General features: G+C 39.6%; 1 protein-coding gene across 1 annotated transcript in view; it reads left to right on the forward strand.

The window, feature by feature from the left end:
- The window catches only part of VKORC1L1 (vitamin K epoxide reductase complex subunit 1 like 1), a 62181-nt gene that overhangs the window by 41427 nt on the left and 8232 nt on the right, over positions 1-12522 (forward strand). The gene's annotated exons all lie outside the window — the stretch shown is intronic.

The raw sequence follows: 12522 nt of genomic DNA on the forward strand, positions 1-12522 counted from the left end.
ATGGAAGCTGGTGCAGCCACTCTGGAAAACAGTATGGAGGTTCCTCAGAAAGTTAAAATCTGAACTACCCTATGACCCAGAAATTACACTACTAGGTATTTATCCTGTGGATACAAAAATAGTGATTGGAAGGGGTACATGCATCCTAATGCTTATCGCAGCAATGTCCACAATAGCCAAAATATGGAAGAAGCCCAGATGTCTATCAGTAGACGAATGGATAAAGAAGATGTGGTGTGTGTGTACACACACACACACACACAGGAATATTACTCAGCCATCAAAAAGAATGAACTCTTGCCATTTGCAGTGATGTGGATGGAACTAGAGGGTGTTATGCTCAGTGAAATAAGTCAGTCAGAGAAAAACAAATACCATCTGATTTCACTCATGTGGAATTTAAGAAACAAAGCTCATAAACATAAGGGAAGGAAAAAAATAAGATAAAAACAGAGAGGGAGGCAAACCATAAGAGACACTTAACTATAGGTAACAAAACTGAGGGTTGCGTGGTCGGTGGAGGGATGGGGTAATTGGGTGAGGGGCATAAGGAGGGCACCTGATGTCATGAGCACTGGGTGTTATATTCAACTAATAAATCACTAAATTCTACCCCTGAAACTAGTAACACACTATATGTTGACTAACTTCAATATAAATAAAATCTAAAAATATATTTTTTTAAAGTTTCTTAAAGCCTCATAAAGGAACAAAAACAGGTCATATTCAAGGGTCAGAGTGGCATCAGATTTTTCAAGGACAATGACTTTAAAAATTCTGAGGGGAAATTATTTTTAATTTATAATTACATACCCCCAAAACTACCAACCCAGTGTGATGGTAGAAGAAAGATATTTTTCAACTCAATATTCTCAGAAATGTTACCTCCAGTCTGTATTTTCTCAAGGAAGCTATTAGAAGATTGTTTCACCAAAACCAAGTGATTAACCAAGGGGAAAAGGAAGATACTAAATCTAAGAAACAGAACGTTTGATATAGAGAAGAGATTGGAAATCAGGATGACAGCTTTGCAGTTGGCCCAGACCATGGTTTGGACTGTATTTCTCTGTGACCTGCTGCATCCAATGATCCAAACTGAAAATGGTAAAGAATTTGTGTAAAAAGAAATTTCTGGGTTAAATACCAAAGAAACCACAAAAATGAGTTGAAAGTGCTTGCTTCTGAGGAAGATGACTCCAAGATCAGAGAACGGCGAGTTTTTGTCCTAAGTCTTGTAGTAATATCCGGCTTTGAAAAAGGTATAACTTTGATACAATTTAGAATCATGAAAACAAAAAAATGTTATTAAATTGAGTATACAGGTCTTAACACGAGGTTCCTCAGAAATTTTTATAATTGTAATCACAAGTATTTTTTTTAACACACAGCATTACCAGATACCATGCTAGGCCCCAATACAAGTATTATTCCACTTATGTGCACTTTCCAGGATCCATTTTTCCCTTTTTTTTTTTTTAAGATTTTATTTATTTATTTGACAGAGAGAGAGAGAGCGAGAGCAGGAACACAAGGAGGGGGAGTGGGAGAGGGAGAAGCAGGCTTTCCGCCGAGCAGGGAGCCCGATGCGGGGCTCGATCCCAGGACCCTGGGATCATGACCTGAGCCGAAGGCAGACGCTTAATGACTGAGCCACCCAGGCGCCCCCTCATTTTTCCTTTTAAGTGGTTATGACCCTTTGGGGTTCTTGAGCTGATGTGAAAAATAGACCTTTCAGCATGAAAAATTTTTAAGTTTTATTTAACATCTACTGTCCACAGTGGCCTGAGAATGAGGCCCTTTCCTGGTACGAGCTGGTCATTTACACAAAAGGAACTTTGACAAAGATTTTATAAACCCAAACATTAACTTCTTTGTTTCTATGATTTTTATGTCCATTGTTATTTAACTTTACCATCTGGATCAATGTACATATTTATATGGTAATTTTTTTCTCTGAAAAGTTCTTACTAAATTGATGATGTATCATAATCCATGAATTTAGAATGACCCATTCCTACACTTATCCCTTGTTAGGCAGGTAGCAAACTTACCTGATTGATCAGTTTACAAGAAGGAACTGAGCATCTGTGGATCAGACCCTTCTGGATTCCTTCTTTGGGATTTATCTACCTGAACAAAGATGCATACAAGACTAAATTTAAAAAAAAATTGTGGTTAAAAAAAAACCTACATAATATAAAATTTACCATCTTAACCATTTTTAGTGTATAGTTCAGGACTGTTAAATGTTAAATATGTTAAATACCAAAGAAAAAAGCAATTGATTTCCAATATATAAATAAGCAAGTAAATAAAGGTAATCAGAAGTTTAAACTTGTGAACATATTTTTCTATTTAAGTTTGTAAAAGCATGTTTACCATATTTGTTCTTTTGTAGCTATTACTAAAGAAGACATTTCAGGGGCTGATGCTCGAGGTATAAATAGGCATAAAATTGTGCACAACCTTTTGCACAATAATACAATAGTTTTTAAGATGCTTATGCTACTTACTCAAGTCACTTTTCTCTTTTTAGTTCATCCTATGGAAATAATGTAATTGCGGACCGACGCTTTGCACAATATATTCGTTTAATGTTGTATAATCATGAGAAGTAGAAATAGCCTGATGTTCACCAACAGTGATATATGCCATTAATTATAGTATGTCCGTAAAATAGAAAACAAAATGTTTAAGATCAAATGTAAAATGTTTTAATAAAGTATGCCAATGTTTGTGGAAGAAAAAAGAAGCTTTATATAAAGGCATGCTATATCCAAAGCATTGGGCCTAGTAGATACAATGCTAGAGAGCAGAATGTCTTGTGTATACGTGTCTACTTTTTTTTTGACGTTAAGCCACTACATAATTTTTTCCTTTTCTTTCTTTTTAAAATTTAAATTCAATTAACCAACATACTGTACATCATTAGTTTCAGATGTAGTGTTCAATAATTCATCAGTTGCGTATAACACCCAGTGCTCATTACATCACGTGCCCTCCTTAATGCCCGTCACCCAGTTACCCCGCCCCTCACCCATCTCCCCTCCAACAACCCTCAGTTTGTTTCCTAGAGTTAAGAGTCTCTCATGGTTTGTCTCCCACTCTGATTTCTTCCCACTTAGTTTTTCCTCCTTTCCCCTGTGATCCTCCACACGACTTCTTATATTCCACATATGAGTGAAATCATATGGTAATTATCTTTCTCTGATTGACTTATTTTGCTCAGCATAATTCCCTCCAGTTCCATCCACATCAATGTAAATGGCAAGATTTCATCCTTTTTGATGGCTGAGTAATACTCCACTGTGTGTGTGTGTGTGTGTGTGTGTATACCACATCTTTTTTTTTTTTTAAAGATTTTATTTATTTATTTGAGAGAGAGAGCATGAGAGGGAGGAGGGTCAGAGGGAGAAGCAGACTCCCCGCCGAGCAGGGAGCCCGATGTGGGACTCGATCCTGGGACTCCAGGATCATGACCTGAGCCGAAGGCAGTTGCTTAACTAACTGAGCCACCCAGGCGCCCCTATACCACATCTTCTTTATCCAGTCATCTGTTGATGGACATCTGAAGCCACTACATAGTTATTCTTAACAGAATTATTTCCCACAGCAGTGCTATGAATTGAGTACCTACTCATCTCCATTTTACAAATGAAGGGATTCAGAGTCCAAGGTTAAGTGACTTATCCAAAGTCACACAGCCTATTAATAACAGAACCAAGTTTGTCTGATTACAGAGCCCACACTCCTAGCACTGGGGCTCTGGGTATCTGTCAGGAAGCTGGTCCACAATGGGTAGTGGAAATTACATACTTAGTATTTTTCTTGAACATGCCAAACATTTTGTCATATCTGGTTCATAATGCACCCAACACCTTTGGAAACCAACTGAATTTTTATTTCTGTTTGTTGCAGCTTATTTAGATTGGTTTGTTTATTTGTTTTCGGTAAAATGAACTTCTCAGAGTTTTATAACAGTGTAGTTTAAAATGTTTAAATAGATTTTTTATCCCAATAGGCCATTACAAAATGCTCATACAATCTAAAATGAGAAAATTATTGAGGCTCCTGGGTGGCTTAGTCAGTTAAGCGTCTGACTCTTGATTTTGGCTCAGGTCATGATCTCAGGGTCCTGGGATTGAGCCCCCTGTTGGCCGCTCTGCTCAGCGGGGAGTCTGCTTGTCTCCCACTCCCTCTGCCCCTTCCCCGGCTAGCATGTGCACTCTCTCCCCCTCTCTTTCAAGAAAATAAATAAATCTTTAAAAGTTTTAAAAAAATAAAATTAGAAAATTATAGGCAAAATATATGTCATAGATATTCCTTTCACTTACACTTGAATTAAAATTTTTTTTTTTAAAGATCGTATTTATTTATTTGACAGAGAGAGACACAGCGAGAGAGGGAACACAAGTAGGGGGAGTGGGGGAGGGAGAAGCAGGTTCCGCGGAGCAGGGAGCTGGATATGGGGCTCGATCCCAAGACCCTGGGACCATGACCTGAGCCGAAGGCAGACGCTTAATGACTGAGCCACCCAGGCGCCCCTTGAATTTAAATTTTTTAAAAAAAGAAAAGGAAAGAATTGTATAGAAGCAAGTAGCCAGATCTTAAATATTTAACAGATCTTAAATATTTGTAAGTGAAAGGAATATCTGTAAGTGGTAGGTATAAGCCAGCATCTCAACAAATTCTCAGAGTAAGGAAAATTTCAGGGAAGCTCATATTGTTATTTACTTCCTTTCTTTATTAATTTTGTATTCCTGAATGTTTTAGTCATTATATTAGGGCCTTGTAGATATTCCATGAGCAAAGAAATTGCAGTAAAATTTAAATCTGGTTGAGGGGGAGAGAGTGGAGTTGGAAAGACATTAAGGTTTGTCATTAATTTAAATGTGATTGATGAACTTGATATAGCATCTTTTTTTGCTGCTGTCATAAAAGTAATATTTGGTCATTAAAGAAAATTTACAAAATACAACAACGTAGAAGGGGAAAAAAGTACCCTTATTAAACTCTTCCTCACCATTCAGAAACAGTTGATATTTGTGGTATTTATATTCTTCCTTAAAACAATTTTTCTTTTTTTTTTTAAGATTTTATTTATTTGTCAGAGAGAGAGAGAGCACAAGCAGGGGGAGCAGCAAAGAGCACAGGCAGAGGGAGAAGCAGGCTCCCCGCTGAGCGAGGGGCCCGATGTAGGACTGGATCCCAGGACCTGGGATCATGACCTGAAGACAGACCCTTAACCAACTGAGCCACCCAGGCGTCCCCACAAATCTTTAACTGAGGTGAAATTTGTTCAAAATTAGCCATTTTTTTTTTTATTTGAGAGAGAGAGAGAGAGAGAGAGCTAGTGAGCACATGAGAGGGGGGAGGGTCAGAGGGAGAAGCAGACTTCCCCACTGAGCAGGGAGCCCGATGCGGGACTCGATCCAGGGACTCCAGGATCATGACCTGAGCCGGAGGCTCCCAGGCACCCCAAAATTAGCCATTTTAAAGTGGACATTCAGCCTGTCGAGTACACTTAGTGTTGTGCAGCCATCACTTCCATCTAGTTCCAAAGCATTTAAAAAAAATTTTTTTTAAAGATTCATTTATTTTTTAGAGAAAGCATGAGTGGGGGGAAGGGTCAAGGAAGAGGGAGAGAAGCAGACTCTCTACTGGGCATGGAGCCAGATGCGGGGCTCCATCCCAGGACCCTGAGGTCATGACCTGAGCTGAAATCAAGAGTTGGACGCTTAACTGACTGAGCCACCCAGGCGCCCCTCAAACCATTTTCATTACCCACAAAGGAGATACCGTACGCATTAAGCAGTCACTCCTCACTGCTCCCTCCCTAATCCCTGGCAACCACTAACTGATTTTCTGTCCCTGTGGATTTGCCTATTCTGGACATGTCATGAAAGTGGACTGATACAACATGTGACCTTCTGTGTCTGGCTTATTCCACTTACTAGCATAATGTTTTTGAGGTTCAGCCACATTGTAGCATGTATCAGTGCTTTATTCCTTTTTATGGCTGAATAATATTCTACTGTACGAATATACCATGTTTGTCTATCCATCAGTTGATGGACATTGAATTGTCTCCACCTTTTGGCTTTTGTGACTAATGCTATGAACAAGTACTTGTACTTGCTTGAATACCTGTCTTCAGATCTTTGGAATGTATACCTAGGAATGGAATTGCTGGCTTATCGGGTAATTCTATGTTTAACTTTTTGAGGAACCGCCAAATTGCTTTCCACAGTGGCTGCACCATTTTACCCACCAGCAATGTACAAGGATTCCAATATCTCCATATCCTCACCGACATTTATTATTTTCCATTTTTTTAATGTTATGGCCATGAAATCTTTTAAACATATATAACTATAATGCATATTATTTGATTATTTCTTTTAAGGTTCCCCCTACTTTATCCCACCCCAATTTTTAAAAATTTTGTCTGAACTGTGATATATTTTATTGGGAAATTGGTCGAAAGCAGTGATTTTCAAACTACTTGATCTCAAGACTCCTTTATACTTCAATAATTATTGAGAACCCCAAGTTGATTTTATTTATGTATGTTATATCTTTGGTATTTACTATATTAGAAATTAAAAACTGAGAAATTACTTAAATTACTTAAATGTGTTCATTCATTTAAAAATAATAGTAAACCCCATTACATGTTAACAAAATATTTTTATAAAAAATAACTTTTCCCAAGCACACACATGCACACACATACACACGAGAGAAATGAATGGCCTTGTTTCTCTCACTACAAATCTCTTTAATGTCTGCTCAAATTGAAGACCGTTGGATTCTCATATCAACCCCTGCATTTCAGTCTATGGCACTATTACATGTCTCTCATGTAGCCAACTTCCTTACACACTTAGGAGGGAATGAGTGAAAGAGGCAAATAATGTCTTAGATTTATCCTCAGGGACCTAGGAGACCAGAGTTGGAACACTGTTGACTTTCACATTTGTTGTTTCTGGCAAAAATAGGAGTGTTTAGAAACCTTTGAATTATTTCTCATTCATAGCATAGGGAAGTGGTGCTGGTTGTTTATGCCCCCAAATACTAAATATTCAAGGAAGTTATTATTTGGGTCAAAGATGAACCAACCAAAGCAGTCTACACATTTAATGCAATCCCTATTAAAATACCCAGAGCATTTTTCACAGAAATAGAACAGACAATTCTAGGGGCGCCTGGGTGGCTCAGTCAGTTTAGTGCCCTGACTTTTGGTTTCAGCTTAGGTCATGATCTCAGGGTCATGAGAATCCAACTCCATGTTAGGCTCCGAGTTCAGCAGGGAATCTGCTTGGGATTCTCCCTCTCCCTCTCCCTCTGCCCCACCCCACCTCCCCTGTTTGCACTCTCTCTCAACTAAATAAATAAATCTTTTTTTAAAAAAATCCTAAAATTTGTATGGAACCACAGAAGACCCCGAATAGCCAAAGCAATCTTGAAAAAGAAAAAACTGGAGGCATCACAATTCCAGACTTCAAGTTATATTACAAAGCTGTAATAAGCAAAACAGTATGGCACTAGATTAGACACATAGATCAATGGGACAGAATAGAAAACCCAGAAATAAGCCTACAATTACACGGTCAGTCTTCCACAAAGGAAGAAAGAATATAAAATGGGGAAAAGTTTCTTCAAGAAATGGTGTTGGGAACACGGGACAGCTACCTGCAAAAGAATGAAACTGGACCACTTTCTAACACCATACACAAAAGTCCATTCAAAATGGGTTAAAGACCCAAATGTGACACCTGAAACCAAAACCTTAGAAGAGAACACAGGCAATAATTTCTCTGACATTGGCTGTGGCAACATTTTTCTAGATATGTCTTCTGAGGCAAGGGAAATAAAAGCAAAAAATAAACTATTGGGACTTCATCAAAATAAAAAGCTTCCGCACAGCAAAGGAGTCAACAAAACTAAAAGGCAACCTACAGAATGAGAAGATATTTGCAAGTTATCTATCCAATAAATGGTTAGTATCCAAAATATATAAAGAACTTGGAAAATTCAACACCCAAGGAACAAATAATCCAATTAAAAACTGGGCATGAAGAGACATTTCTCCAAAGAAGACATACAGATGGCCAACAGATACATGAGGATGCTCATCATCAGTCATCAGGGGAATGCAAATCAAAACTACAACGAGGGCGCCTGGGTGGCTCAGTTGGTTAAGTGACTGCCTTCAGCTCAGGTCATGATCCTGGAGTCCCGGGATCGAGTCCCACGTCGGGCTCCCTGCTCAGCAGGGAGTCTGCCTCTCTCTCTGACCCTCCCCCCTCTCATGCTCTCTATCTCATTCTCTCTCTCTCAAATAAATAAATAAAATCTTAAAAAAAAAAAAACCTACAACGAGAGATCACCTCACACCTGTCAGAATGGCTAAAACAAAAAACAAGAAACAACTTTGGGTGAGGGTGTGGGGGAAAAGGAACCTCTTGCACTGTTGGTGGGAATGCAAACTGGTGCAGCCACTCTGGAAAACAGTATGGAGGTTCCTCAAAAAGTTAAAAATAGAACTACCCTGGGGCACGTGGGTGGCTCAGTAGGTTGAGCATCCGACTCTTGGTTTCAGCTCAGGTTATGATCCCGGGGTCCTGGGATCAAGCCTTGCATCAGGCTCCACGCTCAGGACAGAGTCTGCGTTCTCTGCTTCTCCCCCCACTCACGCAAGTGTGCACTCTGTCTCTCAAATTTTAAAATTTATTTTGAGAGAGAGCATGAGCAGGGTTAGGGGCAGAGAGAGAGAAGCAGACTCCCCGCTGAGCATGGAGCCTGATGTGGGGCTCAATCCCAGGACCCCAGGATCATGACCTGACCAAAGGCAGATGCTTTACTGACTGAGCCACTCAGGCACCCCTAAAAATCTTTTTAAAAAGATTAAAAAAAAAAAAAGAACTACCCTATGATCCAGCAGTCGCACTACTGGGTATTTACCCAAAGAATACAAAAATACAAAAACTTGGGGCGCCTGGGTGGCTCAGTTGGTTGAGCGACTGCCTTCGGCTCAGGTCATGATCCTGGAGTCCCAGGATTGAGTCCCGCGTCGGGCTCCCTGCTCGGCGGGGAGTCTGCTTCTCCCTCTGACCCTCCCCCATCTCATGTGCTCTCTCTCTCTCTCTGTCATTCTCTCTCTCAAATAAATAAATAAATAAAATCTTTAAAAAAAAAAATACAAAAACTTTGGGTAAATACCCAGTAGTGGGATTGCTGGATCATAGTACCTCGCTAGCCAGGTACTTGATGCTTGTGGTGAAGAAGAGTGTGGACTGATGAGAAGGAGCTAACAGTTTAACTGGGGAGATGGAAGCACTCTATATGGAGTGTTTGTCTGATTGTTTATGAAAGTTACTTAAACTCTCCTTTCACACTATTGGGTAAGTATCCCAGAATTAGTGTACCAGGACTACTCAGATGTATCCAGGATTACTCAGGTGTTCCATTCACCAAAATTACAGAAAAGTTAAGATTTGTGCATTAAATGTATGTAAATTTTGCCTTAAAAAATAACAAAATAGGGGCACCTGGGTGGCTCAGTCGCTAAGTGTCTGCCTTCGGCTCAGGTCATGATCCCAGGGTCCTGGGATCGAGTCCCGCTTCGGGCTCCCTGCCCAGCAGGGAGCCTGCTTCTCCCTCTCCCAGTCCCCCTGCTTGTGTTCCCTCTCTCGCTGTGTCGCTCTGTGTCAAGTAAATAGATAAAATCTTTAAAAAAAAAAGTAACAAAATAATCCTTGAGTGGTGAGTGGGTAGAGGTGGAAATGAAGCAAGAAAAGTTGCAATTTCGAAGCTGGGTGATAGTACATGAGGTTATTACACTGTTCTGTTAACTTTGTGCATATACATTTAAAGCTCTCCACAATGTTTTTTGTTGTTATTGTTTTTTGTTTGTTTGTTTGTTTTTTGGGCAGCAAAGCAAGGTTTATTGACCGCTAGCAAAGTGATAGTACAAAGCTCCCAAGGACGGAGGGGTCCCAAAGGGGTTGCCTCACGTTTTTTTAAAGCAACATTCTAGTGTACCATACTAGAAAGTCATAAGATACTAGTATTCAGAAATCACCCCTGAAAATAATAATACACTATATGTTAAGAAATCAAGAAATAGCCATGTAAGCATATTATTTAAAAATGTGGAATTAATGGGCACCAGGGTGGCTCAGTCGGTTAAGCGTCTGCCTTCAGCTCAGGTCATGATCCCAGGGTCCTGGGATCGAGCCCCGCATCGGGCTCCCTGCTCCGCGGGAAGCCTGCTTCTCCCTCTCCCACTCCCCCTGTTTGTGTTTCCTCTCTCGCTGTGTCTCTCTCTGTCAAATAAATAAAATCTTCAAAAAAATTAAAAAATAAAATGTGGAATTAAATAGGGAAAAAAGGTTAAAAGATAGCATAATGGTTGTCTCTGGGGGGTCAGAACTGTGTGTGGAGAGGGCTGAAGCACGGGATGTCTATTTTGTAAGACTGTCGGTGTTATTTGATTTTTAAACCTTATGCATGCATTACTTAGATAAAACGGTATTTTCTGTGGATTTCTGCATTGTTTTCAAGGAAAATATCAACATAATCCTGTGTGAATCATTAGACACAGACTAGTGCTTGGAATATATAAAAATTCTTTTTGCCCATGATGATTTTGGCAGTATGCCCAATTACTTCCATTGCCAAAGGTGGTGATTTACATTTGAATTCCTACTTCAGATGAGCAGGGCTAAGAAGTTTGATTGCATATAGTTTCTTCCTGCGTGCTCCTGCCCTCCTGCAGTTTGTTTTTTACACTATAGTTAAGAGTGATCATAAATAAGCTTATATTACTCGCCTATTTAAAAGCCACTGAATATCTTCCCATTGCAATTAGAATAAAATTCAAGCTCTTTATCATGGCCTACAAAAGGCCATAAATGCTATAAATGATTGGGTGTTTGCCATTCTTCCCTAATCACTGTGTCAGCCTTGATGGCCTTTTTGCACACTCATCGCTCATTCCTGCCTCAGGGCCTTTGTACTTGCAATTCCTCAAGAGATTGGCTGCTTTTCATCATTCAGGATTTAATTCAAAATGTCGTTCCTGAAAAAGGCCATCTCTGACCATCTAGCTAGACTAGCTCCCTCCACCCCTTCTCCTTCTAGAGCAATAGTAAAGTGTGGTCCTCAGACCAGAAGCATGAGCTGGGAGCATTTGGTTTGGTTTGGCTTGGTTTGGAAATGCAGAGTCTTAGGTCCTACCACAGACCTGCTAAAGGAAAACCTGGATTTTAATGAGACCCCAAGATGATTGTGTGCATTTTTAAATTTTCAGAAGCTCTGGTCTAGAATGACTCTGCCCTCACCTTTCCTGCATATCTGTTAATAGTTTCATCCATTTCTGAAAGTAACTTTGTCACATTTGTTTACATGTTCACTGCTTCTCCTCCCTAAATTGAATAAAATCTCCACAAGGGGCACCACATTTTCTGATTAGTTCACTCCTGTATTCCAGCACTTGACCCATTATCTGCACTTAGAACGTGCACAATTATTTGATGTGTAAAAGAATGCACAAATCTGATGGAGATTATTTTGTGTTCCTCAAAGTGTATAACTCTGTACAATAAAAATCTTCAGGACTCTCACTCGCTTGTAAAATCGGGGTTACTCTTCCCTCTCAATATCATTATGAAGAGGTTTCACTCTTTCTTGGACACTGCTATTAAACTCGTGTGACAAATAAAGAATCACTTATTTATCCTTGTTTTCAAGTAGTTTGTTTTCCAAACCAAAGTTTAGGTTTTATTGAGTGCTTCACTACGGACTTAAAACCATGACTGGTGTTTTCTTTCTTATTTTTGAAAAGCATTCTCATTCAGAGTTAAAGTTATTTTCAAAGGTTTTCATCCAAAGTAAATGTTAGTTTGATATTTGAGTCAAATTTTATTAAATCTGAAATAATCTTTTTTAAAAACAGGAAAATAAGATCCTGAAAATGTTAAGTGCAGAATTTGAAGTTAAACTGCAAATAAAAACTGATGGAGCAAATTGTGTATCAGTTTTTTACTCTTGAGGTATGATTCTAGGAAGGACCTATAGTTTCTGATATTGTTCTGTGCTTAAAAATATGTTCCTAAGATATGTTTCCTATTGCATATCCTGGTGAAATTTGTCAGGAAGCAACATTTCAGTCCACATACTTTGTGATTTTATTTATTTACTTACTTAGTTACTTATTTGTGTGTGTGAGAGAGCGTGAGCAGGCAGAGGCGACTCTGTGCTGAGTGGGGAGCAGGACGCAGGGCTTGATCCCATGACCCATGAGATCATGACCTGAGCCGAAACCAGGAGTCATATGCTTCACCGACTGAGCCACCCAGGTGCCCCTCACTCCACACACTCTGAATGAAGAAATAAGGCAGCTTAAGTCAGTGGCTTTCAGCTGGGGGAGATTTTGCCCCCTGGGGACATTTGGCAATGGCTGGAGACATTCTCGCTTGTCACAACTGGTTGGGGAATACCACTCGCATCTAGTGG

The sequence above is a fragment of the Neomonachus schauinslandi genome, chromosome 5, assembly GCF_002201575.2.
Source record: "Neomonachus schauinslandi chromosome 5, ASM220157v2, whole genome shotgun sequence".
Lineage (NCBI taxonomy): Eukaryota > Metazoa > Chordata > Mammalia > Carnivora > Phocidae > Neomonachus > Neomonachus schauinslandi.